Genomic DNA, 27,666 nt, shown 5'->3' with positions numbered 1-27,666 from the left:
CCTGTAATAAAACATATACGCATAGGTAATGGCTGTACCTTCCCTGTAATAAAACAAATAAGCATAGGTAATGGCTGTACCTTCCCTGTAATAAAACAAATAAGCATAGGTAATGGCTGTTCCTTCCCTGTTATAACACATATAAGCATAGGTAACGGCTGTACCTTCCCTCTAATACAACATATAAGCATAGGTAACGGCTGTACCTTCCCTGTAATAAAACATATAAGCATAGGTAACGGCCTTACCTTTCCTGTAATAACACATATATGCATAGTTAATGGTTTTACCTTGCATGTAATAAAACATATAATCATACGTAATGGCTGTAACTTGCCTGTAATAAAACATATAAGCATAAGTAATGGCTGTACCTTGCCTGTAATAAAAACATATAAGCATAATTAATGGCTGTACCTTCCCTGTAATAAAACATATAAGCATAGGTAATGGCTGTACCTTCCCTGTAATAAAACATATAAGCATAGGTAACGGTTGTACCTTCCCTGTAATAAAACATATAAGCAAAGGTAATGGCTGTACCTTCCCTGTAATAAAACATATAAGCATAGGTAAAGGCTGTACCTGACATGGCAGTGGTGGATACAGGCATTATTAGTATGGTAGATACATAGTATACAGACGAAAATACTGCATCTGACAATACGCTACAAAGGGATCCAATAGAGGATCAAACTACAGTTTACTGCTATGAGATCTTTGATCTTATTACAAGCAAAAAGTTTTTTGATAAAATTTTCTCTGAGGACTTGGGCAAAGATAACTTAGATATTAAGAAATCTTTTAAATCCCTACAACATTCCTTGACAACAGACCTAAGACACATATGGGATATTATAGCATTTCAGAAATATCTTGACCATCAACGTATACCAAGAGGCTTAAGAATAAAAAAATATCCCTCTTTTGAGTTTGAAGACAGTGCTGATATGGATGAATGGAATGCTGCTCTATCTAAGTGCTCATTCAAACTCATTAACATCCTGATCAGAGTTAAGACAAAGAAGCGTGAACAATTACAAACAGAAATAAAAGTCAAAAAAGAAGATTTAAAAAATGATGAGCATTGCACTAACTTTGCTGAAAATAAAAAGAAGATGGATGAGGTAGTAAATAAATATGATGCAGAACAAGCCTCTAGAAAAGGCAACAAATTTAATTGTGACAAAGAAGATTATGAACAAAATAAAGTTTATAACTGGGCTGCTGTTCGAAAACAAAGAAAAGAATCATTCTGGAAAAATAAGCAAGCTAATAAAAGCAATAATACTGGGAGAAGCCAGCAAATCCCTAAAACAAATGATGACTTGAAAGAACACCCCAAGTCTATTCTGAAAAATAAACAAAAAAGAAAAGTAGTATTCAGCAATGATGGAGAGTCCACTGATTCAGATGTTACATCTAGGGGTACTGGGATTTCTTCCAGTTCTTCTATTCCCTCTTCTCTCTCCTCTTCCCCCTCCCCTTCTTCTTATTCTGTTTTTTTACAGGAACCTGCGGTGGACGAACCAGAGGAGATCAAACGGACAAGTCGATCAAAGACAAGAAAAGTCACTTTAAGAGAGAAAGAAGGAAGAGAAGATGGAGAAGTAAGAGGTCAAGAAAAGAACAAAAAGAAGAAGTGAGGTTACCAATAGAGTCATCTGTTGAAGAGACCTCTGTTGCACTTTCCAATGATCTAAGTGTGGTCAACATTTCGGACTATCCATTAACCAAAGAGGAGACTAAAGTCTTATCAAAAGGACTTGGGTTCGCACACACTAACAAATTTTCAAGTTTCAATACATTGTTAGATGTGAACAAATTTGTACGTAAATTGTCTCTTAAAAGGTTCTTTGCACAGAATAGAATTAATGATATATCAACTACCAAAAATGTTGTAAGTGTTAAACAAAATTCTAATATCTCTCATTTAGCATTTCAGGATGCCTGTGCTTTAACTACACTAGAAGATCTGTACTCAGATAATTATAATAATCAAAATTCTAATCCTAATCAAGTGCCTCTACCTACCAAACATCATTCTGAATTTTATCCAGACTCTAGGGGTCCTTTGGTAAATGCTTTCCAAAAAGCAGTCCAGGCTGATATACTACAGTTACAATATTGGCAACAATGCTGCCTCCCCTAATCTTACGTATAAAGAAAGACAAGCCATCAAGTCTTTACGTGATAATGATAATATTGTTATACGTAATTCTAATAAGGGAGGCAGCATTGTAGTCATGAATAAGACCAGCTATTTCAGTGAAGCTTACAGACAGCTGTCTGACACAGGCACATACTGATTATTGAACAGCAATCCTACTAACATCTTTAAACACAATCTTAAACAACTAATAGCAGACGGCATTACCTTGGGAGTTTTAAAAGAACAAGACATGAACCCCTTGGTACCTGAAAATCCAATATGCCCAGTGTTTCACCATGTACCTAAGATACATAAGAGCTTAGATTCCCCTCCGGGTAGACCCATAGTGGCTGTTATTGGATCCTTATTTGAACCATTAGGCGAATGGTTAGATTCCATATTATAGCCTATTGCCACTTCCCAACTTAGTTATCTTAGGGATAGTTCACTTCTTTTAAATATGTTAGATGATATTAACTGGCAACCTCATTTTTCTTGGCTTGTTATAGATATCACTTCCTTATACACTTCTATCCCTCAAAATTTGGGCATTCAGGCCATAGAGTTTTTCTTGCATAGGGACTCTGACTTGGATTCCCCCATTATTGAATATGTTTGTGAGGTACTAAGATTTCTTTTGTCGCATAATTATTTTTTATTTGACAATCAATATTATTTACAAACCTGTGGCACAGCCATGGGGGCTAAGTATGCGCCCTCCTTTGCTAACATCTTTGTCGCCTGGTGGGAACTACTCTATGTGTATACGCCAGTGAACCCTTGGTGTGAAGATATAGAATTACTAGTGCGCTACATAGATGACCTTCTTTTCATAGTTAAAAAACCAATTGATGACACATTGTTCTGTGAATTTATTGAATTTTGCAATAACAATGAAATGGGTCTAAAATTTACCGGGGTATTTAGTAGAGTAAGTGTTAATTACTTGGACCTAACCCTACAAATTATTGACAATCATATAGTGACCAAAACGTTCAGAAAAATAACAGCTGGTAATACCATACTTCATGCCACCTCCCAACACCCACAACACCTTAATGAATCTATACCAAAATCACAATTTATCAGACTCAGACTCAATACCAAATCTGATGAGATCTATGATCAGCAGTCCATAGAACTTAGAAATAGATTAACAAAAAGAGGGTATCAGTTTCATAAGCTAGAAAAATGCAGAAAAATGGTTAGCACCTATCATCAAGATGCCCTTCATACAAGGTCAAGAGAAGACAGCTTTGATGATTCAATAGTGTTCACTACCGAATTCAGTCAGCAATATCAGGAAATAATAAATATTCTAAAAAAGCACTTACCAATATTAGCCACAGATGATGTACTTGGTAAATACACTCATAAATACAAATTTGTCCCTAAAAAATCTAAGACATTGGGCCAAATATTGTCTCCTAGTATGGTTAAGAATACATCCCAAGGTATGCCAAAAAATTGGTTGTCCAAAAAAGGCACCTATAAATGTGGGGCTAAAATTTGCTATGCATGTCCTAACATTCTACAGGGTGATACCTTTCGTTGCACTGCTGATAATAACACCTATAATATAGACTTCTATGCTAATTGTTCCACTCAATATGCAATCTATTTACTCACATGCAAACTTTGTTTCTGCCAGTATGTAGGCATGACATCACGTCATGTTAGAACTAGATTTAATGAACACATTAGGGATACCAAGAACTATGACTCTGATTCTGCGGTTGCAAATCACTTTAACTATGTCCATTTTTCAAATCAAGCAGAATTGTCTTTACAAATCATAGATATAGCTACAGTTCCCCCAAGAAGAGGCAATAAATCCAAAATTTTAGAGAAGAAAGAATTATATTGGATTTTAAAACTCAAAACATGCCATCCAATTGGCATGCATAGGGAATGTGATGTTAGTTATTTTATTGATAATTAAGTATAACTAATTCATGAGATTATGAATGTATGGTATCTATGGCTTGTGCTTTCTCTTTTGTTTAGATGGAGTTTTCAAAAAAGGAATTTTAAAAGGGATTTTCAGCATTATATGTCTGCTCATTAGCTAACTTAGCAATGTCCTCACAAGTGCTTTCTCTGTTAGCGATAATACAAAAAAATATACATATAATCTTTTTTTCTGTAATTAATAATGCAGTTTTCTTCATTTCAAAAAACATTTTTTCTAAAATGTTTCTAATTTTTTAATAATTTTTTCTAATGTAATTTGATGCATTTAGCAGTACTTCATCTAGTCTTCATATTTACTGTTTGTGTACTTTGAAACACTTGTTAATTAATTACTATTTACAATTATCCTGTATCCACTCAGAACTATCTATGTTTTTAACCTGTTTTTATTTGGCTGCTGAGGGTTTAATCTTTTTCTGTCAAGCCTATAAATTGTAAAGGTTGTAACATAGACAACAGTCTATGAGTAAGCGCCACTAGGGGGCGCGAAACGCGTAAGACCTTGTTTGTTCTGTTCCCCTTGCCTGTCAGTCTGCCTTTTAACTTAGCCAAGTGCTAAAATAAAGTTTTTGTATTTTTTACCACTTACGCTTGTGGGTCTGTCTAGTAGTGCCTGCCGCTTCCTCTTTATGTGAACAGCTGTTCCTTCCCTGTTATAACACATATAAGCATAAGTAATGGCTGTACCTTCCCTGTAATAAAACATATAAGCATAGGTAAAGGTTCTACCTTCCCTGTAATAAAACATATAAGCAAAGGTAATGGCTGTACCTTCCCTGTAATAAAACATATAAGCATAGGTAAAGGCTATACCTTGTCTGAAATAAAACATATAAGCATAGGTAACAGCTGTACCTTCCCTGTAATAAAACATATAAGCATATGCAATGGTTGTACCTTTCCTGTAATAAAAAATATAAGCATAGGTAAAGGTTTTACCTTGCCTGTAATAAAACATATAAGCATAGGTAATGGCTTTACCTTGCCTGCAATAAAACATATAAGCGTAAGTAATGGCTGTACCTTCCCTGTAATAAAACATATAAGCATAGGTAAAGGTTCTACCTTCCCTGTAATAAAACATATAAGCAAAGGTAATGGCTGTACCTTCCCTGTAATAAAACATATAAGCATAGGTAAAGGCTATACCTTGTATGAAATAAAACATATAAGCATAGGTAACAGCTGTACCTTCCCTGTAATAAAACATATAAGCATATGCAATGGTTGTACCTTTCCTGTAATAAAACATATAAGCATAGGTAATGGCTTTACCTTGCCTGCAATAAAACATATAAGCGTAAGTAATGGCTGTACCTTCCCTTTAATAAAAACATATAAACATAGGTAACCACTGTACCTTCCCTGTAATAAAACATATAAGCAAAGGTTACGGCTGTACCTTCTGATAATAAAACATATAATTATAGGTAACGACTGTATCTTCCCTTTAATAACACATATAGGCATAAGTAACAGCTATACCTTGCCTGTAGTAAAAAATTAAGAGTAGGTAACGGGTGTACCTTCCCTGTGATAAAACATATACGCATAGGTAATGGCTTTACTTTGCCTGAAATAAAACATATACGCATAGGTAATGGCTGTACCTTCCCTGTAATAAAACATATAAGCATAGGTAATGGCTGTTACTTCCCTGTTATAAAACATATAAGCATAGGTAATGGCTGTACCTTCCCTATAATAAAAAATATAAGCATAGGTAACGGCTGTACCTTCCCTGTAATAATACATATAAGCATAGGTAACACCCTTACCTTTCCTGTAATAACACATATATGCATAGTTAATGGTTGTACCTTGCCTGTAATAAAACATATAATCATACGTAATGGCTGTACCTTGCCTGTAATAAAACATATAAGCATAAGTAATGGCTGTACCTTGCCTGGAATAAAACATATAAGCATAGGTAACGGTTGTACCTTCCCTGTAATAAAACATATAAGCATAGGTAACGGTTGTACCTTCCCTGTAATAAAACATATAAGCATAGGTAAAGGCTATACCTTGTCTGAAATAAAACATATAAGCATAGGTAACAGCTGTTCCTTCCCTGTTATAACACATATAAGCATAAGTAATGGCTGTACCTTCCCTGTAATAAAACATATAAGCAGAGGTAACGGTTGTACCTTCCCTGTAATAAAACATATAAGCATAGGTAACGGTTGTACCTTCCCTGTAATAAAACATATAAGCAAAGGTAATGGCTGTACCTTCCCTGTAATAAAACATATAAGCATAGGTAAAGGCTATACCATTTCTGAAATAAAACATATAAGCATAGGTAACAGCTGTTCCTTCCCTGTTATAACACATATAAGCATAAGTAATGGCTGTACCTTCCCTGTAATAAAACATATAAGCATAGGTAACGGTTGTACCTTCCCTGTAATAAAACATATAAGCAAAGGTAATGGCTGTACCTTCCCTGTAATAAAACATATAAGCAAAGGTTACGGCTGTACCTTCCAATAATAAAACATATAATTATAGGTAACGACTGTATCTTCCCTTTAATAACACATATAGGCATAAGTAACAGCTGTACCTTGCCTGTAATAAAAAAATTAAGAGTAGGTAACGGGTGTACCTTCCCTGTGATAAAACATATACGCATAGGTAATGGCTTTACCTTGCCTGTAATAAAACATATACACATAGGTAATGGCTTTACCTTCCCTGTAATAAAACATATAAGCATAGGTAATGGCTGTTCCGTCCATGTTATAACACATATAAGCATAGGTAATGGCTGTACCTTCCCTATAATAAAACATATAAGCATAGGTTACGGCTGTACCTTCCCTGTAATAAAACATATAAGCATAGGTAACCCCCTTACCTTTCCTGTAATAACACATATATGCATAGTTAATGGTTGTACCTTGCCTGTAATAAAACATATAATCATACGTAATGGCTGTACCTTGCCTGTAATAAAACATATAAGCATAAGTAATGGCTGTACCTTGCCTGTAATAAAACATATAAGCATAAGTAATGGCTGTACCTTCCCTGTAATAAAACATATAAGCATAGGTAACGGTTGTACCTTCCCTGTAATAAAACATATAAGCATAGGTAACGGTTGTACCTTCCCTGTAATAAAACATATAAGCAAAGGTAATGGCTGTACCTTCCCTGTAATAAAACATATAAGCATAGGTAAAGGCTATACCTTGTCTGAAATAAAACATATAAGCATAGGTAACAGCTGTTCCTTCCCTGTTATAACACATATAAACATAAGTAATGGCTGTACCTTCCCTGTAATAAAACATATAAGCATAGGTAACGGTTGTACCTTCCATGTAATAAAACATATAAGCAAAGGTAATGGCTGTACCTTCCCTGTAATAAAACATATAAGCATAGGTAAAGGCTATACCTTGTCTGAAATAAAACATATAAGCATAGGTAACAGCTGTACCTTACCTGTATTAACACATATAAGCATATGCAATGGTTGTACCTTTCCTGTAATAAAAAATATAAGCATAGGTAAAGGTTTTACCTTGCCTGTAATAAAACATATAAGCATAGGTAATGGCTTTACCTTGTCTGCAATAAAACATATAAGCATAAGTAATGGCTGTACCTTCCCTTTAATAAAAACATATTAAAATAGGTAACCGCTGTACCTTCCCTGTAATAACACATATAAGCATAGGTAACGGCTGTACCTTCCCTGTAATAACACATATAAACATAGGTAACCGCTGTACCTTCCCTGTAATAACACATATAAGCATAGGTAATGGCTGTACCTTCCCTGAAATAACACATATAAGCATAGGTAACGGCTGTACCTTCCCTGTAATAACACATATAAGCATAGGTGACGGCTGTACCTTGCTTGTAATAAAACATATAAGCATAGGTAACGGCAGTGCCTTCCCTTTAATAAAACGTAGAAGCATAAGTAATGACTGTACCTTCCGGTAATAAAAAATTTAAACATAGGTAACGGCTGTACCTTCCCTGCAATAACACATATAAGCATAGGTAACAGCTGTCCCTTGCTAGTCATGTAAAAGCAAGAAACAGATTTAGTTTAATATACTTTAAAACATTACTTAACTTTATTGTATGGGGATTTAAAAACATAATTTATTTAAGAACTTACCTGATAAATTCATTTCTTTCATGGTGGCGAGAGTCCACAAACTAGTTACTGATGGGATATACATTACTACTAGGAGGGGGCAAAGTTTCCCAAAACCTCAAATACCTATAAATACACCGCCCACCTCACTCATACTTCAGTTTAACGTATAGCCAAGTTAGTGAGGTGTATAAGGAGTAAAAGCATAAAAAGAGGAACATGATAAATAATGTGCTTTATACAGAAAAAAATATAACCCCCCAAAAATGGGTGGGTCTCGTGGACTCTCGCGCTATCAAATAAACTAATTTATCAGGTAAGTTCTTTCATGAATTATGTTTTTTTTTCATATAAAGTGGTGAGAGTCCACAAGCAAGTTACTGATGGGATATAATACCCAAGAAGTCCACGAGTAACTATAGATGGAGGGTTAAAATAAAAACAGCTATTTCCACTGAGAAATTTAATCCAGAAAAATAATTTGTTTCCTTAAAAATTCAAACAACTTAAATCATAGGCACTACAATCAAACTGAAACAGCTGCCTGAAGAAACTTTCTACCAAAAGCTGCTTCCGAAGAAGCAAAAACGTCAAAATTGTAGAATTTAGTAAAGGTATGCAAAGAAGACCAAGTGGCTGCTTTGCAGATTTGATCAACTGAAGCTTCGTTCTTGAAAGCCCAAGATGTGGCAACTGATCTTGTAGAATGAGCTGTCATTCTCTGAGGCAGAGCAGAGCTGCCCGCCTCCAAATAAGCTTTGTGAATCTATGTCTGGAAGAGCTCACATCTTGCCGGCTGAGATAATCCGCTTCCCAATTGTCTTCACCTGGTATATGAATCACAGTGATTAGACAAGAGTTGGATTCTGCCCAAGAAAGTATTAGAGACACTTCTTTCTTATGAAAATAGCACAGAGCTCGAATATTGATTGGTAACCTTGCCTCTCAAGGATTCCAAACTCCTTGTGCTCTCAGAGACCCCCATAGAGCTCTCCAACCTGTGAGACTTGCATCTATTTTGATCACAGTCCAGGTAGGACAAACAAAGGAGGCCCCTTGAACAACAAGGTGATTGTTGGGATGTAAGTATATCAGTTGTGATATCTGAGTATAATCCTTGCACCATTGGTGCAACATGCAAAGCTGTAGAGGTCTCATATGAAAACAAGCAAAAGGGATCTCGTCCGATGCTGCAAACATGAGACCTAAAATTTCCATCCACATAGCCACTGAAGGAAATGATAAGAGACTGAAGGTTTAGACAAGTTGAAAGCAATCTTAAACATCTCTTTTCTGTTAGGGATATATATATGGACACTAAATCTATCTGGAAACCTAAAAATGTGACCTTTGTCTGAGGAATCCAGAAACTCTTTGGTAAAATGATTTTCCAAACATGTCTTTGTAGAAACAACAGAATTTTTTTTGTGAGATTCTGCTAAATGAGATTGAGCTAGTACCAAGATATCGTCCAAATAAGGAAACATCACAATACACTGCTCTCTGATTACAGATAGAAGGGAACGTAGAACTATTGAGAATATTCTTGGTGCTGTTGCAAGGCCAAACCAATGAGCAACAAATTGGTAATGCTTGTTTAGAAAAGAGAATCTCAGAAATCGATAGTGATCTGGATGAATCTGATTGTGACAGTAAGCACCCTGTAAGTCTATTGTGGACATGAAGTGACCTTGCTGAACAAAAGGCAGAATAGTCCTTATAGTGACCATCTTGAATGTTGGGACTCTTACAAAATGATTTAAAGGTTTCAGATCCAAAATTGGTCTGAAAGAATTTTTCTTCTTTGGTACAATGAATATATTTGAATAAACCCCAATCCTTGTTCCTGCTGTGGAAACTCTTTGAAATAGCTTTAGTCTGCCCCCTACCAGATGAACTGTCTTTAGGGCCGCACCTTCATGTAGGTTTAGGGGCAGGATTTGGTTCCTTATAAGGCTAGGATTTATTCCAATTTGGAGATGGTCTCCAATTAGAGCTAGAGGCCTTAGGGAAAAGAGTGGTTTTCTGTTCTCTGTTCTGACGAAAGGAGCAAAAATGATTGGGAGCTTTTAGTTTATCCTTAGATTTCTTGTCTTGGGGCAGAAAAACTCACTTACCCCCAGTAACATTGGAGATAAAATAATCCAATTGTGAACCAAAATGATTTTTACCTTTATATGAGAGAGATAATAATCCGTCAGCATTCCAAGATTTAGGCCATAAAGCTTCTCTAGTTAGAATTTCTAAAGACATGGATTTGACATTGATCTTTATAACATCAAATATAGAATCACAAATAAAATGATTTGTATGTTGAAGTATAATAATAATTTTAGATAATTCAGAATCTGAAAACAACTACTGTGCTAAACTGTCCTACCAAAAAGTAGAAGCAGCAGCAACATTAGTCAAAGATATAACAGGTCTAAGAATATAGCCAGTATGTAAATATGCCCTTCTTAGATAAGTTTCAAGCTTCCTATCTAAAGGATAATTAAAAGAAGTACTGTCTTCCATAGGAATAGTAGTATGTTTGGCAAGAGTGGAAATTGCTCCATTAACTTTAGGAACTGCTTCCCAAAGTTCTAAATTGGCTACAGGCAAAGGATACCATTTCTTAAACCCAGAAGAAGGGTTAAAAGAGGTACCAGGCTTAGACCATTCTTTAATAATCACATTAGAGATAGCGTCAGGAATAGGAAATACTTCATGAGTAATAACAGTAGTCTTAAATACAGAATTTAGACGATTACTAGCTTTATCATCAGGAGGTTTAGACTCCTCAATACCCAAAGTAAACAAAACTTCCTTTAGGAGAGAACGAATATATTCTATCTTAAATAGAAAAGAAGACTTGTCTATATCTGTCTCTGACGTGGCATCCTCTGAATCAGAGGAAACCCCATCAGTAGAGGATACATCAGTATGCTGAATGTCAGAACTTACTAGGTTTAGGAAAATGTTGCAAAACCCTTTATGTTTATTTGAAACAGAGCGAAAAATTATAAAAAATAGAAAACTGATTCATAAAATGCTGCATAAAGCTCTCTGCTTTCTGAGTGAGTTGGGGGCAGAGCTTATAACAGCAATTTTGGCGGGAAAGTTTTGGCCAAAAAAAACGCAAAATTATGACACGTCATGCTATGACATAAATAGCATCATCACATGCGCAACATGCAAAGCTGTAGTAAATTTCTAATACACCTCTTACTCTAAAAATCAGGTAAAAACTTTGATTGTAAATAATAAATAAATAAATAAATAAATAAAGCCTAATCGATACTTCTATTATAGCTGCATAAAATGTGATTATCAGCATTCCATGAGACTAACATAATACTTAGCTTCCTAATTTATAAATAAATTACTAGCTCCAAAAAAAATACCTGTATGTTTCACAGACTGTACCAACCTTGACAAATATTTAGCCACAAATAAAGTCCCTAAAAAAAGCACTGAATTACTGACTTGAGGCATGCATACAAACAATATATAACAACTTTACTTAAAAAGTGCCCAATCCATTAGGATCCGAGGTATTCCTGAGGAGATTTCGCAAGACCTGTTAAAATCTTATGTTAAAGATCTATTTAATTCCCTAAACCCCAGATCACCCACACCACAAAATGATGACATTGAACGGATCCATATGGAGCTTAGACCCCCTTCTAAACCTCCTGCTCCACCTAGAGATGTGATAATGAGGTTCTTGAGATATACTACCAAAGAAGAAATATGGCAAGCCGCGAGATCAAGAAGAAACATTACATTCAAGGAACATACTCTACAAATATTTCAGTATCTCTGTTCGCAAACTATAAAGAGGAGGAAGGAGGTCAGATTTCTCACTAAAGCCCTACAGGACCACAACATTAGAAACCGTTGGGGATTCCCATTCCCATTTAAATAATCTGTCAAAGAAATTGAACATCACCATTGTACCCCCAGCGGATGACGTCCTGGAGACTTCAACATCGCAACCGGACAAAGCCCAAGATCCTCCTAAGGAACAATGATCTCAATGGATCAAGTCGCATCCCACAAAAAGAAAAAAAAACTGAATCTCCTACCTCAGGTCCCTTCTGAAACCAGTATTTCTAATATTTGCTACAACTTGCATTTTTGGTCTGGACATTGTACCTCCAAAACTAGGCCGACGTGGTCCCCCTGGAGGACAAACACTGGCCCTCTTTTTGAACTACCCCTGGTCTTGGGTACTGGGTAAGAAATCAAAAGATAGCAAACAGTTGTCCATTTGGTTGATAGGTTGATATTGTTATAACTCTGTTTTTTAAGTTGCTTTTAAAAAATCACTAAGTTTAATCCATGAATATTGAGCAAGCCGTAGTTCTATGTCTGTTAGATAAATAGTGTTGGGAACGGCCAATATCAATGTCCTATACCAGTGATATTGTGAAACTGGGTACCTCAACCTAAAACTCACCCTCCCATTACCTTCCCCTCCTTCCTCTTCTCCCCATCCCTCTCTACCTCCCTTTTTCCCCCTCCCCTCCCCTCTATAGGTTTCCACCGAGAACCCTTAAATAACTTATGTTTAGTTATCAAGAGCATTATGCAACACCACTTATCCCCCTATCAAGGTGTATATCTTTACAAATACACTATATGTTGGGATAGTTTATAGTTTTTGTTTATTTTACAATATTATGGTTATATTTGTTATATATGTGATGTATCGTGCCTTTTCTTTGATACTACCCGCAACAAACATTAACTGCAAGGTAGAACTGTACTTGTTATTTGTAACAATATATATACTACTATGTACTAATGTTGACGAAAATGTCTAATTTTAAAATCCTTTCTCATAATGTCAAGATGTTCAATATTCCCCAAAAGAGAACTATTGCATTTAAAGACTATAAACGGCTCAGATGCGATATTGTAATGCTACAGGTGACCCATTTTAAAAGGGGACATGAACCTCGCGCCTCCTTTAAGAAATTTGGTACAGCTTATTTTTCATCTAATAGTTCTAAACACAATGGAGTGTGTATAATGATTAACAAACGTATCCCCTTTCAGGTGACATCAACCATTAAAGACAAAATGGGGAGGTATTTAATTATTTCTGGGCTATTATTTCGCAAACCCATAACTCTAGCTAATATATATGCCCCTAGCCTAGATTCCCCTAGATTCTTCCACCAGATCTGTAATAAACTCTTGGAATCCCCCGGAGGCAGCTTGGTTGTGGGTGGGGATTTTAATGTTGCACTAGACCCCGCTATGGACTGCTCCTTTGGAAGGTCATCTGTCCCCAAAAAAACTTTGAATCTAATAAGATCCAAATTGTCTACTCTCGCCATACATGATGTCTGGAGAATCCACCACCCAGACACAAAAGATTTTACTTTTTATTCACATCCCCATCAAAATTATTCTAGAATAGACTATATGTTGACTGACGTAACCAGTTTAGCACATGCCCGACACTCAGAAATATATCCAATAACATGGTCGGACCACGCTATGGTTAGTTGCACATTTGATTTTTCTGCACACACCATTCGATTGAGATCATGGAGGTTAGATGAATCCCTCCTGAAGGATCCCTTAATACGGATCCAATTAACTAAGTCCATTGAAGACTACTTTAGGCTAAATAACACCCCTAACATGTGCCCGCAACACATCTGGAACGCTCATAAATGCGTTCTCAGAGGAGAATTGATTGCTTTGAAAGCAGCCAAAATAAAACAACAACACAACTACTTATCCTCTTTACTTACCGATTTAAATAAACTCCAAGAAATACATAAAACATTCCCAAAGGACTGATCCCGCCTTGAAAGTCTAGAACATAAACGATTGCAGCTTGGCTGTTTCTTGGGGACGGAGGCCAAGCACAATGCGCTTTTCCTTAAAAACACATTCTATGAGGGCGCTAACAAGCAAGGAAAACTCCTAGCTAGACAGCTTAGGAAAAAAACACTCAGCAGGTATATCTTACATATCAAAGATGATAAGGGGAAAGACTGGCATACGTCAAAAGACATAGCAGATAGTTTTAGACAATACTATAATTCACTATACAACCTGAACCAAAACATACCCCCCCCAACAAATTTAATCATACAGAATTACCTGGCTCAATTACACTTACCCAGAATTACAGACGAACAAAGAACCAACTTAGACACACCCTTCTCAGCTGAAGAGATCAAGCTAGCGATCAAATCATTAAAAGTAGGAAAGTCACCAGGCCCAGATGGCTTTAGTAACGTTTACTATACTACTTTTAAGGACCTTCTAATACCGCACCTCCTGACATACTTTCAAAGTATAGACGAGGATAAATCATTCCCCCCGCTGGCCCTGCAAGCTAATATAACTCTAATCCGAAGCCATTATTTTTCACGTGTCTTATTGAAGCCCTAGCGACCAAAATTAGATCAAATAAAAACATTCAATGTTTAGGGGTAGAGGGGGAAGAGTACAAGATGTCACTCTTCATGGACGACATCCTTTTCTCCCTAACAGAGCCAACTAAGTCTATTCCTCCCCTCCTAGATGAATTAGAGGTATTTCAGACCCTTTCTAACTTCAAAATTAACCAAAATAAATCAGAGATGCTAGGTGTTGCCATTGATCCCCAATTGGAATCCCTAATTACTAAAATATGCCCGTTTAAATGAACAAAGACTCTCTAAGATACTTTGGGATACAATTAGCAGATAACACTGAAGCATTATTCAAATTAAATTACGTCCCAATAAAAAACGCCCTAATGCGAGACCTCTCATCCTGGACTAGGAAACACCTGTCCTGGCTAGGCAGGATCAATACTATCAAAATGAACATCTTTCCTCAACTGTTGTATATTCTGCAAACCCTTCCTATACAGCTTCCCAACACATATATACCACAGATGCAGAAGTTGTTTGGATCATTCATATGGTGCAGGTTTCCTCCTAGGATAAATAAACTCACAATGTCATGCCCAACAACTCAAGGAGGTCTGGGTGTCCCAGATATTGATTCCTATCGGAGGTCCATATTTCTCCAGAGAATTCTTGACTGAAGAATACATAGTGATCATAAGAGATGGATCTCACTAGAGGAGAGTCTAAATGTTGCCACTAACCTGTCCTCGATCAGTTGGCACCCAAAATTCCATACATTATACAAACAAATTAGTAACCCAATCACACATGAAACATTGAGAGTTTGGGATTATTCCAATAAGACAAATCCATATCTATCCTCTTGTCCCGGTCCACTAACATTAATTATCCATAACAGTGAGTTCTCCTTACTATCCTTAAATAGGTACATAGAGACACAAATTCCTGGTAGGGAGGTCCCGATTATGCTACTCTTTAATAATGACCAGATGAGCTCCCAAGAACGGCTGGTGGATGCGGGCCATGGCTGGGCTAGCAATTGGTTTTCCTACAGGAAAGCACATCATTATATCACATCCCATCAACATCACATAAATATATCACGTACACTAACCAACATTGAAAAATTATATACATCCACACCTCCAATTAAACATAGCCTCTCACACATCTATAATATTATTACCCAGTTGCCGCCAGGAAATCTACCACGCTCTATTGAAATGTGGGAAAAGGAATTGGGGGTAATTATTACTCCTCAAGTTGCAGCAAACATCTTTTAAAATACTAAATCCACCTCCACATCTGCATCCATCAAGGAAATTAATTACAAAATACTACATGGCTGGTATCTGACCCCCAGGAGGTTACACAAATTATTCCAACAGACCAATAATCGCTGATGGCGATGTGGACATGTTGGAAGTGGTATGAGTCATATGTGGTGGTGGTGCTCCCAGATAAATACGCTATGGCGAATAATAATTAATGAGATAGAAAACATCTTCCAAACCCTTCTCCCCTTGGACCCTCTTATATGGTTGTTAAATAAATCAATCAAATTACCCCAATCTCCCTTTAAACCCCTACTTAAAATTATGACAAACAGTCTAAAAGTTTTGATAGCACAAAACTGGAGATCATCAGAGGTCCCTTCCCTAAAACGATGGCGTAATAAGGTCACAGATCTGATCGAACTGGAAGAATATGGGTCTTACCTGTCTGACAAGCGGGAGCAATTCATTGAATTGCAAAATACATGGGAAAATTATACTAAAAGCACAAAGTCCTAGCTTACCCCATGTGACGGCTCTTAGAGCACTATAGACTGTAATTCACATTGATCTAGTTCATACCTGAGTACAGTTCTTGAATAATTTTCAAGGTAGAATAAAGAGCGTATTGTAATGGGCACTGAGACACTATTGTTATTGTTACTGTTAGAATTGAATTTCTTTTATAAAAAAGAATTAAGGTTAAAAACAAAAAGAGGTTCATAATTTGGAACCCAAGAGTGGTTTCCTTTTATCTGAGATTGCCCCCTTTAGTGTTATACATGTGACATCATTGAGAAGTCCAAAAGTGGCCTCATACGTCATCTGGGGGGCATATAATGATTGCACTCAATATGTAAGTTATCATATGAACATGTGATGTATTCACCTATTTATTTTGGTTGTGCACTGTGAAATTATTTTTCTTTTTCTTTGTTGTTTGACAATTATTGCCTGTATGCACCTAATTGAACCTCAATAAAAATTATTTGAAAAAAAAAAGTGCCCAATCCATAGCTGAGAGTTTCTTATATAATAAAAGCATATACTTACAGTGTAAGACACCCATCCACATATAGCACACAGCAAAACTAGTACTGAAACATATCTATAAAGGGAGGCAGCAGATAAATCCCTACAACCAATTTACAAAGAGCATTATAAATAGCTTTCTCATAGGTGAAAACATGGTAACATCAGGCAATACTCCCTTCACACCCCTCAGACAAACATTGTACTTCGAGAGGAACTGGGCTTCAATATGCTTAGAAGCGCTTTTCACTGAAGAAATCAAGCATGACTTGCTTCACCACCTCCTAAGGAGGCAAAGTTTTTAAAACTGAGGTATGAGTGAGGTGGGAGGTGTATTTACAGGCATTTGAGATTTGGGAAACGTTGCATGGTAGGAATGTATATCCCATCAATAACTAGCTCATAGACTCTCGCCACCTATATGAAATAAATTATATATATATTTTTTTTTTTAAATAATTTTTATTGAAAGATTTTTCATTGTTATACAAAGAGCCAATATAAAGAATTGTATACATGGTGTCAATCAAAAAACAGATAAGAAAAAAAAAAACAGTTTGTGTACAAGTGTACATGGTGCCGATCAGAATACAAATAATAAAACAAACCATTTGCATATAGATTATAAATCACTGTGTAGTTATATTTTCTAAGTACATGTGTATACAAGATAAACCTTAGATATAAACTTTGCACAACTGTTTCAGGTGATATCAAACATATATATTATTTACTTGTGGTATATCACATGATCCATATGATTTAGTAATATGTCCAACAAAAGAAGAAGAGAAAAAAAAACTTATAGTTTAATTTAATTCTGTGAGACTATGGGTTAGTAATAGGTCAAGTGTCAGATCCTCCTATAGAGTAAATAGGTAATTGGAAAAGTCTGAGCAAAGTAAAGAGGGGAAAATTAGGAGCAAGAGCTGGAAAGGGGAGAAGAAAAAAAAAAGAGGAGGGAGGTGGTGAGTGGGGAGGTGAAAATCTTAATTTTCATTTTCAAGATTAAGTTGGCCTAAAGAATTTTCAACGTTTGTGTAACCAGGTATCCCTATTAGCCAGAAGGTTTCCATCTGATCAATCGAATTAAAGAAAAATCTCTCCATGTTGGACATGTAGTCAATTACTGTGTATATTTCTACTAGACTAGGAGGTTCAAGAGATTTCCAGGCTTGTGCGATGCATAACTTAACTGCCGTAAATATATATATCAGCAATCTCTTCGACACTTGTGGCGTATCATTCCGTAAAATGTGTAACAAAGCGTTAGCGGATCAGATCTCGAGGATAAGGTTCAAAGAGTTACACAGTCCCTTAATCTCTCTCCATAATGAGGCTATTTTTGGGCATTCCCACCAAATATGCAAATCTGAGCCGACCATACCGCATCCTCACCAGCACAACAGTGAGGCTGTTGGATACATTTTAGCTAGTCTTGCAGGAGTCCTATGCCACTTCAGTAGCACTTTGATGTAGATTTCCAACATAGTGACACAGTGTATAGTTCTTTTGGTTAACACAATAGCACCTTCCCAATCTTGATCAGAGAAATTAGTGCCAGTTTCCCTATTCCACGCTTTATATTGCCACGGTATCCCCAGAGTAAGATCTGATAAAAGAAGGTTATAATGAATTGTTAGATGTTTGGGATGTTTAGATTAACTTTTCCATCTGATCTCCCATGGAGTGGGCCTCCTGACGGGATCGACGAGAAACCCCCATGCCCTCAAAAAACTAAGAACCCTGAGGGACTCGAACTGGAACCATGGCAGAGCTGGCTCAAATCTAGTGGGTACTAAATTTTGGTCAAAGAAATCTTCAATTGTCAAGAATCCCTTCAACCTCCATTCTCCCGAATGGATATTTTGAAGATCCCAAAATAGACCCGCAATGTGGTGTACCTTTGATGGGTGGGGGACAATCAATTGTCTGCTTCTCAGAGATTGCCATATTGAAAGATTGTGTTGTACTACGATATTATGGAGATAGGAGGTAAGTTTCCCTATGTTTGAGATCCAAATTAGATCTGGGAGTTCTAATCCACCTGGTAGCCCAGACGCCTCTAAGTGATACCAACCCGGTTTATCCTCTTTTAACCCCCATACAGTGACATGTGATAACCTTGCTGTTTCATAATTAGTGAAGATATTTGGAGCCGCTATGCCTCCATGGGAAAATGGCCAATGTAACGTATTGTGGGCTATTCTATGCGCTTTATGTTGCCATATGTAATCCAGGAATAGTTTATGTATGTTAAACAGAGTAGAATGCGGAACATGAAGCGAAATACAACGAAATAAATATAATACCTTTGGTATCAATGACATTTTAACTGAGGCAACTCTCCCCAACCAGGATAGCTCTTTAAAGTACCATTTCACTAATAGTTGCTTAAGATTGGCAATAAGGTAGTCATAATTGACCTTAATTATCTGATCGGGTTTGGAACTAAGGTAGATACCTAGATGTTTCAGGTGTTGGATTGACCAGGGAAACGGAAAGGTAGACTTGAGCCGTGCTAAAGTGGATTGTTTAATCTGAATGGAGTACCCTTCCATCTTTTTATAGTTAATTTTGTAATAGCGTATAGCCCCAAAGTGGAGAATCACATCAAAAACTGCTGGGATGGAGGTCATTGGTTCTGACAATAGCAAGTTCACATCGTCTGCAAAAAGAAAATTTTTTTCTGAGGGGCTCAAAAGAGGGACCCCAACAATCAAATTGGATTGTCTAATCCTCTGAGCAAAGGGTTCCATTGTAAGCATGAAAATGAGTGGAGATAATGGGAAAACCTTGTCTGGTCCTGTTAGAAATCGGGAATTTCCGAAGAACAGAATCCCATTCCATTGACTCTTGCATGTGGAACTGAATGTAGAGTTTGAATTGCTATGATGAAGGGTTCAGGAAACCCGAAGGAGCAAAGGACCTCCCATATGTATTCCCATCTGACCCTGTCAAAGGCCTTTTCGGCATCTAGCGACAGGAACACCATTGGGATATTTAGATGTTGTGCTTCCGTAAATACCGAAATCAATCTTCTAGTATTATCCGGACCTTGTCTTCCCAGCGTGAATCCCACCTGATCGTGATGTATTATCATTGGTAGTAAGTGAACAATCCTATTTGCTATGAGTTTGGAATATAATTCAGTGTCTAAGTTGATAAGATATATGGGACGATAGTTGCCGCAATCAGTCTGATCCTTCCCTGGTTTAGGTATAGGAATGATGGTGGCTTCCAGGAACTCCCTGCGCATTGTCCCCATCTCTCGAATTTCATTAAAAAGATTCCTCAGTACTATGACTATTTGTGGTTTCAGTCTCTTATAAAATGTCCCTGTAAATCCATCGGGCCCAGGGGCCTGGTTATTTTGAATTTGTTTCAGGACTCTCTCAACCTCCTCTAAAGAAAATGGCTGCATAAGCGATTCCCTAAAATCCTCCGACAACTGCGGCAGGTTTAGGGTTGTTAGGAAATGCTTAATATCTTGTGGTAGCATTGCCTCAGGGCATTCATATTCCACAATGTTGTATAGCTCTGAGTAAAATTTCGCAAACATCGCCCCAATATTTGCTGGAGTATATGCTGTCTGTCCCTTGTAAGATAGAGAGGGAATTTTTGCCGCTGCTGCTCGCTGTCTTAGTTTTTTTTGCGAGAAGCGCATCTGCTTTATTGCTTTTTGAATACATGAGCTGTTTGAATCGTAATGCGGCCTCTTGAACTCTTTCAGTTTCCCTTTCTTTAATGAGGGCCTTGAGATGTAACAATTTATCTGAGAGAGCCTGTATAGGGTTGGATTTATTTAACTTATCCGTTTCCCTTAGGTCACACATTAATTTGCCTAATGGTGCTCCCCTATCTTTTTTGATTTTGGCTAGTTTACTAATACAAAACCCTTGAATGTATGCTTTGAAGGCAGCCCATCTAGTTTGATGGGATGTACTCCCCTCCGGGTTATTTCGGAGAAAGTCTAAGGTCGTCTCTTGTAGAGATCCAAGAAATAAGGGGTCAGCCCACAGGGATTGAGGAAGTTTCCAACTTGGTCTAGAGGACAGGGACGTATTCCCTGATAAGGCAATAGTAACTGCATCATGATCTGACCAGGCACGTGAGGAAATTTTATCAGTACGTATACCGTTTAGGGTCCAAGAGTCGGTAAAAATGTAGTCAATGCGGGAGTAAGATCTGTGAGTTGGAGATAAATATGAGTAATCTTTATCTGTTGGGTGCAAAGAGCGCCAAATGTCAAAGAGTTGGTACTGACATATTAAGTCCTGAAACTTTGAGGCGGATAGATTAATATGTATATCACTAGACCCCAGTTTGGAAAATTTCTTATCTAGAACAGGGTCCCAGATGAGATTGAAGTCTCCTCCTATAAGGAGGGTACCCTGCTTAATTTTGTCAACCAATTCAGAAAAACCAAGTTTTTCTAAGAAATTTTAGTTGACCCTGGTTGGGAGCATATATGTTACTAACGTAAAAAGGCAGTTGTTCAAGTTGCACACTAGCATTAAGTATCTCCCCTCTGCATCGTGCTCAATGTGTAGACATTGGAAAGAGAGGTTTTGATTGACCAAAATGGTGATCCCACTGCTTTTATTTATATGGGATGCAGCATACACCACTGGGAAGAGTGGAGTTTTTAATCTCAACTCATCTCCCTTCACCCAATGGGTATCTTGTAGGAATCCTATATCAGTTTTTTGCGAGACAAGGTATCTCACCAATAAACTCCTTTTTGTTGGGGAATTTAATCCCCTGGTGTTCAAAGTGGTAAAGGTAATAGGTGGAGAGTATGCCATGATTTTGAGTTCTCTGGTCAGTGGTTAAGGGGAAGAGAGAAAAAAATGCAGTAGAAGGCAAACAAACGGGGAAAAGCTAGAGGTTTTAAATATAGACTTAAGGGAAAGAGGAGAAAATAAGACTAAGATTGGGAATGGAGGGATCTAGAGAATGGAGGGAATCTAGAGAATATTTGTTAGAAATATATCATAGTTTGCACCCAGTCTCAAGTTAATACCGTCTAGAAGTATATAATAAGTGGACAATAAAACATACGGACATACATGAAAAATGCAGATACATTTCTAAAGGAAAGGAGTACAGAATCAGGGAAAGGGATTTCAGGTAATAGCATACAGTTTTTTTTTATGCAAAAAGATGAGGGGAATTAAGGAAGTAAAGGGGAGAGGGGAGGGGCTAGGCCCACTAGTCTTTGGGGGTTCCGGTTCTGTACAAACTGTAAAAGGGATGTAACCGTATCTCTAGAAGATACAATAGAATGGTAATAATGTGAAATAAAATCAAATCAAATCTGGGGCCTATCTCCCAAGGGGCCAATGTTTAAAATTGAATCAGAGAAAGTATGTGATGTCTTGTGGAATAAGATTATTAGGGGTTGTGTTTTGACTATTGGGTGGGGGGATTGAGAACTTTTCTCATGTTACTTATTCTAGGGCATAACCTTGAAATACCAAAACCCATATAGAGAACAAACAAAATATTTTACAACTATATATCAAGAACAATAAGATAATTAGTTGTGAATAAACAGATAGGCCAAAAAAGCATGACCTTGTTAAACAATATAAGGTAGTACAGCTTCTGAAAACTTTACAGGATTTCTATAATGCACTAGAGCTAGTTACTTAGGGGGCCCTGTATTAGCCATTGTGTATGTCCTAGCCTAAAAATCTCGGGGATAACTATAATATCATTAGGTGTAGGCGTATTGCCAAGAATATAATGTAACTGAGGTCCATTTACCCCCAACTAAGGGGATCATTGTTAAAGTTATTTATAGCTCATGTGGTTAATTTCCCCTTTGAGTTAGTCTGGGAGTGGGTTGTATGAAATCTCAGTAGATGGACCATAATATGCCCCAATCAAGGCTTCTGTAATGAATGGCATTACGATCAACCATGAACTAATTGTAAGAGTCTAATGGCCGCATAATATTTAGACTCTGGTTTTAACTCAAAGGTCTAGTGTGGTGTACTTTAGAATGATGGGACTTAAGTAAGTGACATCAGGGCCAATCTGACAACAACTTCTAGTAAAGTAACCAAGATAACCCCAAAATTGAGAAAACATTGGAATTAAATATTGCTATACACCATTATTTGGTGTTAAAACACATAAGGAGAACAAATAAAACAGTTTACAATCCTGTATCAAGAAGAGTAGAATAGTTAGTTGTGACTAAACAAGTAGGCTTAAAGCATGACTTTGATGAATAACATAAAGCAGAACAGCTTCTGAAAACCTCACAGGATCTCTATAATGTGCTAGAGCTAGTTACCTAGGAGGACCTGTATTAACCCTTATATATATCCTCGTCTGAAAGTCTTGTGAAAAACTATTATCTCATTAGGTGTAGGCGTATTGTCAAAGAAAATAATTTAGCTTAGGGCTATATACCCCACCCATGGGGTCCCTTGTTAAGGCCCTGAATGGCACATGCGGTTGAATTACCCTCTGAATTAGCCCAGGTGGGTTGTATAGAATCTCGGGTGATGGACCATAATGTGCCCTAATCAAGGCTCCCGTAAGGGATACCAGTTTGATCGACCGTGGACTAGTAGTATGGATGACTAATGATTGCATTAGATTCTGGCTCTGGTTTAAACTCTAAGGTCTAGTGTGGTGTATCTTAGAATGCCTGGACTTATGTGTGTGACTCTAGGGCCTATCCTGCCACAACTTCTAATAGAATAACCAATACAACAAAACAATTAAGAAAACATTGGAATTAAATAAGAATATACATTACTATTTGGAGTTCTTAGGTCTTTGGTATTGATAGCTATGAGTCTCAAGAAACAAACAAAACCAAGGTCACATTATCTCAGTCCAGAGTGGAAACAAAGTCCTGGCTCTGACACTTGGCACTCGGGGCGTGTGATCTCTGTGGGAGAGGATCCCATTCCCTAGCCGTGGGGCTAAGTCTCTCAGATCTATGATGTCCTGGGGTGCGAGGGTCTTGAGTTCCATTGGGTCTAATTTGCTGTGTATCCGAAGGTCCTGAAGAGCCATGGAACCATCGATCCAGGAGATCTCTACCTCTGGAAGGGTCATCCAGATTGATTAGCGACCCGTCTTTATGTAGCTTTGTTGGGTATCCCTACCAGTATTTAATCCCCCTTTTCCTAAGGGCAACAGTAGTTCTGTTGCCTTGTGGCATGGTAGTATTAAACAGTCCCATATGAGAATATACTAAATTCCGAGACTTATAGGTGGCCCCTTGGGTAGACTTGGTGTAGGGGGTTTAAGCCATATTAACTCTTATGTAAATCCAGTACATATGAAAAAGTGAGGTTTATTTTAAACAAGGTGTAGTGATCTACATAGGCTATGAATCAACTTTTAATCCCGATTCAAACTGTAATGTATCTCTCCTCAGGGGTTATGTCACCACTGGACCCTGATGACAAAAGTATAGGGGATATGACACGCTCTGGACTTAAGAGCGGGAAAGGATGAGGAGAGACACAGTTACATAGCGTTATGGATACTTTTTGACTAGATGTAGGTAACTGTCAGCCAGTTATTAAACGAATGGCTAGAGCTTATTATTAGACAGACGATATAGACAGACGATATATCTCAACGTGTGATGTGGGTTGTAGGTTTATCAACAGTCTTTATTGAACCCTCACACAGTTGAAAGAGAAATTAGAGAGATGTAATTATCATGCCTATTGGTATTGACATGTAGAGTTGGTTGTCATAGATTATTATACTGCTCCAAGTGGTTGCTGTGATAAGTGGCATATACTATAAAGTCCACAGTGATCTTAGATATGTAGCGTATCACCAAAATCTTGCTAGCTTGTTAAGGATAGTACCTTATATACCTCTATGGCAGCTATAGTCCCAATTCCACACTATAGAGACACTGGAATAAAAGCTTACCCTATATCACTGTGATAGTCCCAAAGTCCAGATCCCAATTTTCAAGTATCTGAGCTGCACCAGAGTGACACTGACTGCTAGTGGTTCCCTAATGCTGGCCTACAGTTGGTGCATTAACTCACTCACTGTCTAATGTCTGTTTGAGGTGTAGGGAAATTAAATGATGTTCCCCTGCCAGGCAGTATATGGGAGCCCCTTATGATTTTGAATACATCTCCAGATGATTTGTTGAGAATTGCGATATTGTATAGTGTAGAATCACCCCTGCTGAGCCTCAAAAGAAAAAGTGACATATATACCTGTTATAAATCAACGCAGCTTTAAGTGTCTGTTTGAGGTCTATAAGAAGCTTTAGTGTGCTGCGCACTAGTCAGGCAATATGCCTTTAAAGGGACAGTCAAGTCCAAAAAAAACTTTCATGATTTAAATAGGACATGCAATTTTAAGCAACTTCCAATTTACTTTTATCACCAATTTTGCTTTGTTCTCTTGGTATTCTTAGTTGAAAGCTAAACCTAGGAGGTTCATATGCTAATTTCTTAGACCTTGAAGACTGCCTCTAATCTGAATACATTTTGACCACTAGAGGGCATTAGTACACATGTTTCATATAGATAACATTGAGCTCATGCACGTAAAGTGACCTAGGAGTGAGCACTGATTGGCTAAACTGCATGTCTGTCAAAAGAACTAAGTGGGCAGTCAGCAGAGGCTTAGATACAAGATCATTACAGAGGTAAAACGTGTATTATTATAACGGTGTTGGATAAGCAAAACTGGGGAATGGGTAATAAAGGGATTATCTTTCTTTTTAAACAACAAAAATTCTGGTGTTGACTGTCCCTTTAATTATTTTTTTTTTACCAGGTGCGTGGGTGCGCTGTAGCTTGCACTTAACATATGGAACCTGCACTGGGAATCCAGGCTTACCTAGGATGTTTCAAGGGGTTGATCGTACCTGGATGTCTTGGCGTGAGATCGGAGTGGCCTGTGAGTGGAGGTGCACTTACATCCAGTAATCTGTAGAGTTCAGTTGTAGACTCTTGTCCCCAGTGTCACAGATGCTTCCGATGCTGCTTCCGATGCTGCTCACAGGTCTTTTGTATTAACTTTGGAGCGGATCCCCGACCCTCCGGAGTTCCAGTAGTAATGTGGCGTCCGTGTACAACGCAGCAGAAATCCTTGTTCCAGCTTTTTTTAAAATTTTAAATATAGATGTTCCTGTCCTTAATAAAAACAGATTTTCTTTTAGATTTCATTTTGGTGAAGACATGTTCCTGTCCACCTACACAGATTTGAAAGTGGTCCTTATCAGCCAGTGAGCAATGAATCCTTGGGAATTAGCTGTGAACAATGATGTATTTCTATAAATTTAAACATTAAAGGCACATGAAATCCAATTTGTTTCTTTCATGATTCAGATAGAACATAAAACTTTTTAATTTACTTCTATTATCTATGAAATGCAGGGTTGTAAGCTCAGGAGCATGCATGTGTCTGGAGCATTATATCACAGCAGTTTTGCAAGAATAATATCCATTTGCAAGGGCATTAGATGGTAGCACTATTCCCTGCCATGTTGTGCTCCAGACACCTACCTAGGTACCTCTTCAACAAAGAATACCATGGGAACAAAGCAAATGTGATAATATATGTAAATTGGAAATGTTTAAAATGGTATTCTCTGTCTGAATCACAAAAGAAAATGTTTGGGTTTCATATCTACTTAAAGGGACATAATACTCATATGCTAAATCACTTGAAACTGATGCAGTATAACTAAAAAGCTAACAGGAAAATATCACCTGAGCAAAAGAAAGATATTTTACCTCACAATTTCCTCAGCTTAGCAGAGTAAATTCTGTGTAAAAAGTTATAATTCAGCTGCTGCCCAGCTGTAGGTTAAAAAAAAATGACGAAATGAACAGCAGCCAATCAGCATCAACAGTGCTGAGGTCATGAACTCTTTTACTGTGATCTCATGAGATTTCACTTAACACGCATGAGATTTTATGGTAAACTTCCTTAAACTGAATAGGGAAATAAGATGAGTGTTCACAAAGCTCGCTCCTTTGCCTGTCCCGGGACAGACATACCGATTTGTTGCTTAGAAGTCCTTTACAATGGGATGTGGCTACTGAGGAACTTTTAAGGTAAAATATCTTTCTTTTTTACATAGAGATGTTCAGGTGATATTTTCTAATCAGCTTTTTACAGCTATGCTGCATCACTTTCAAGTGTTTCAACATTTGGGTATCATGACCCTTTAAGTGATCTAAATAAAATATTAGCAATATATTTCATTTAAAGGGACATACTTGTGTTAACAAAAATGTGCTCCCTTGTTTGTCCCTTTCTTGCTTTTAAAGAGTCTTGAAACCAAACATTTTTCTTTCATGATTCAGATAGAGGGCAAGATTACATATGTGGTGCAAGCTTTAGAGTATCTGCTGAAACCCGCGCCGCTCCGTAATTTCTCCACGCGCATCGGGGTATCAAATAAACCTTGCCGGCAGTTCATAAAGTGCCGTAAGTCAGATAAACTAGCGATGTCCAGAAATGAGCATAAATACATATTTCTGAAGTGACTTATGGCACTTTAGAAACTGCCGGCTCCTAAGAAAATAAAAAAAAATTAAAATCTTCCGTAAAAGTCTAACACACCTCCCAAAAATAAACCCGACACGTAAAAACCCCTATATCCGGAGGAGGCGGGGCGTGGCCGTGCAGGATCATGGCTGCTTTGTAAAAAGCTCCGTAGCCTTTCTCCCACTATTGGCGGCTATAGTACTACAGCAGCAACACTTTGCTGAC

The sequence above is a fragment of the Bombina bombina genome, chromosome 1 (assembly GCF_027579735.1).
Source record: "Bombina bombina isolate aBomBom1 chromosome 1, aBomBom1.pri, whole genome shotgun sequence".
Lineage (NCBI taxonomy): Eukaryota > Metazoa > Chordata > Amphibia > Anura > Bombinatoridae > Bombina > Bombina bombina.
This window is presented reverse-complemented; position numbering follows the sequence as displayed.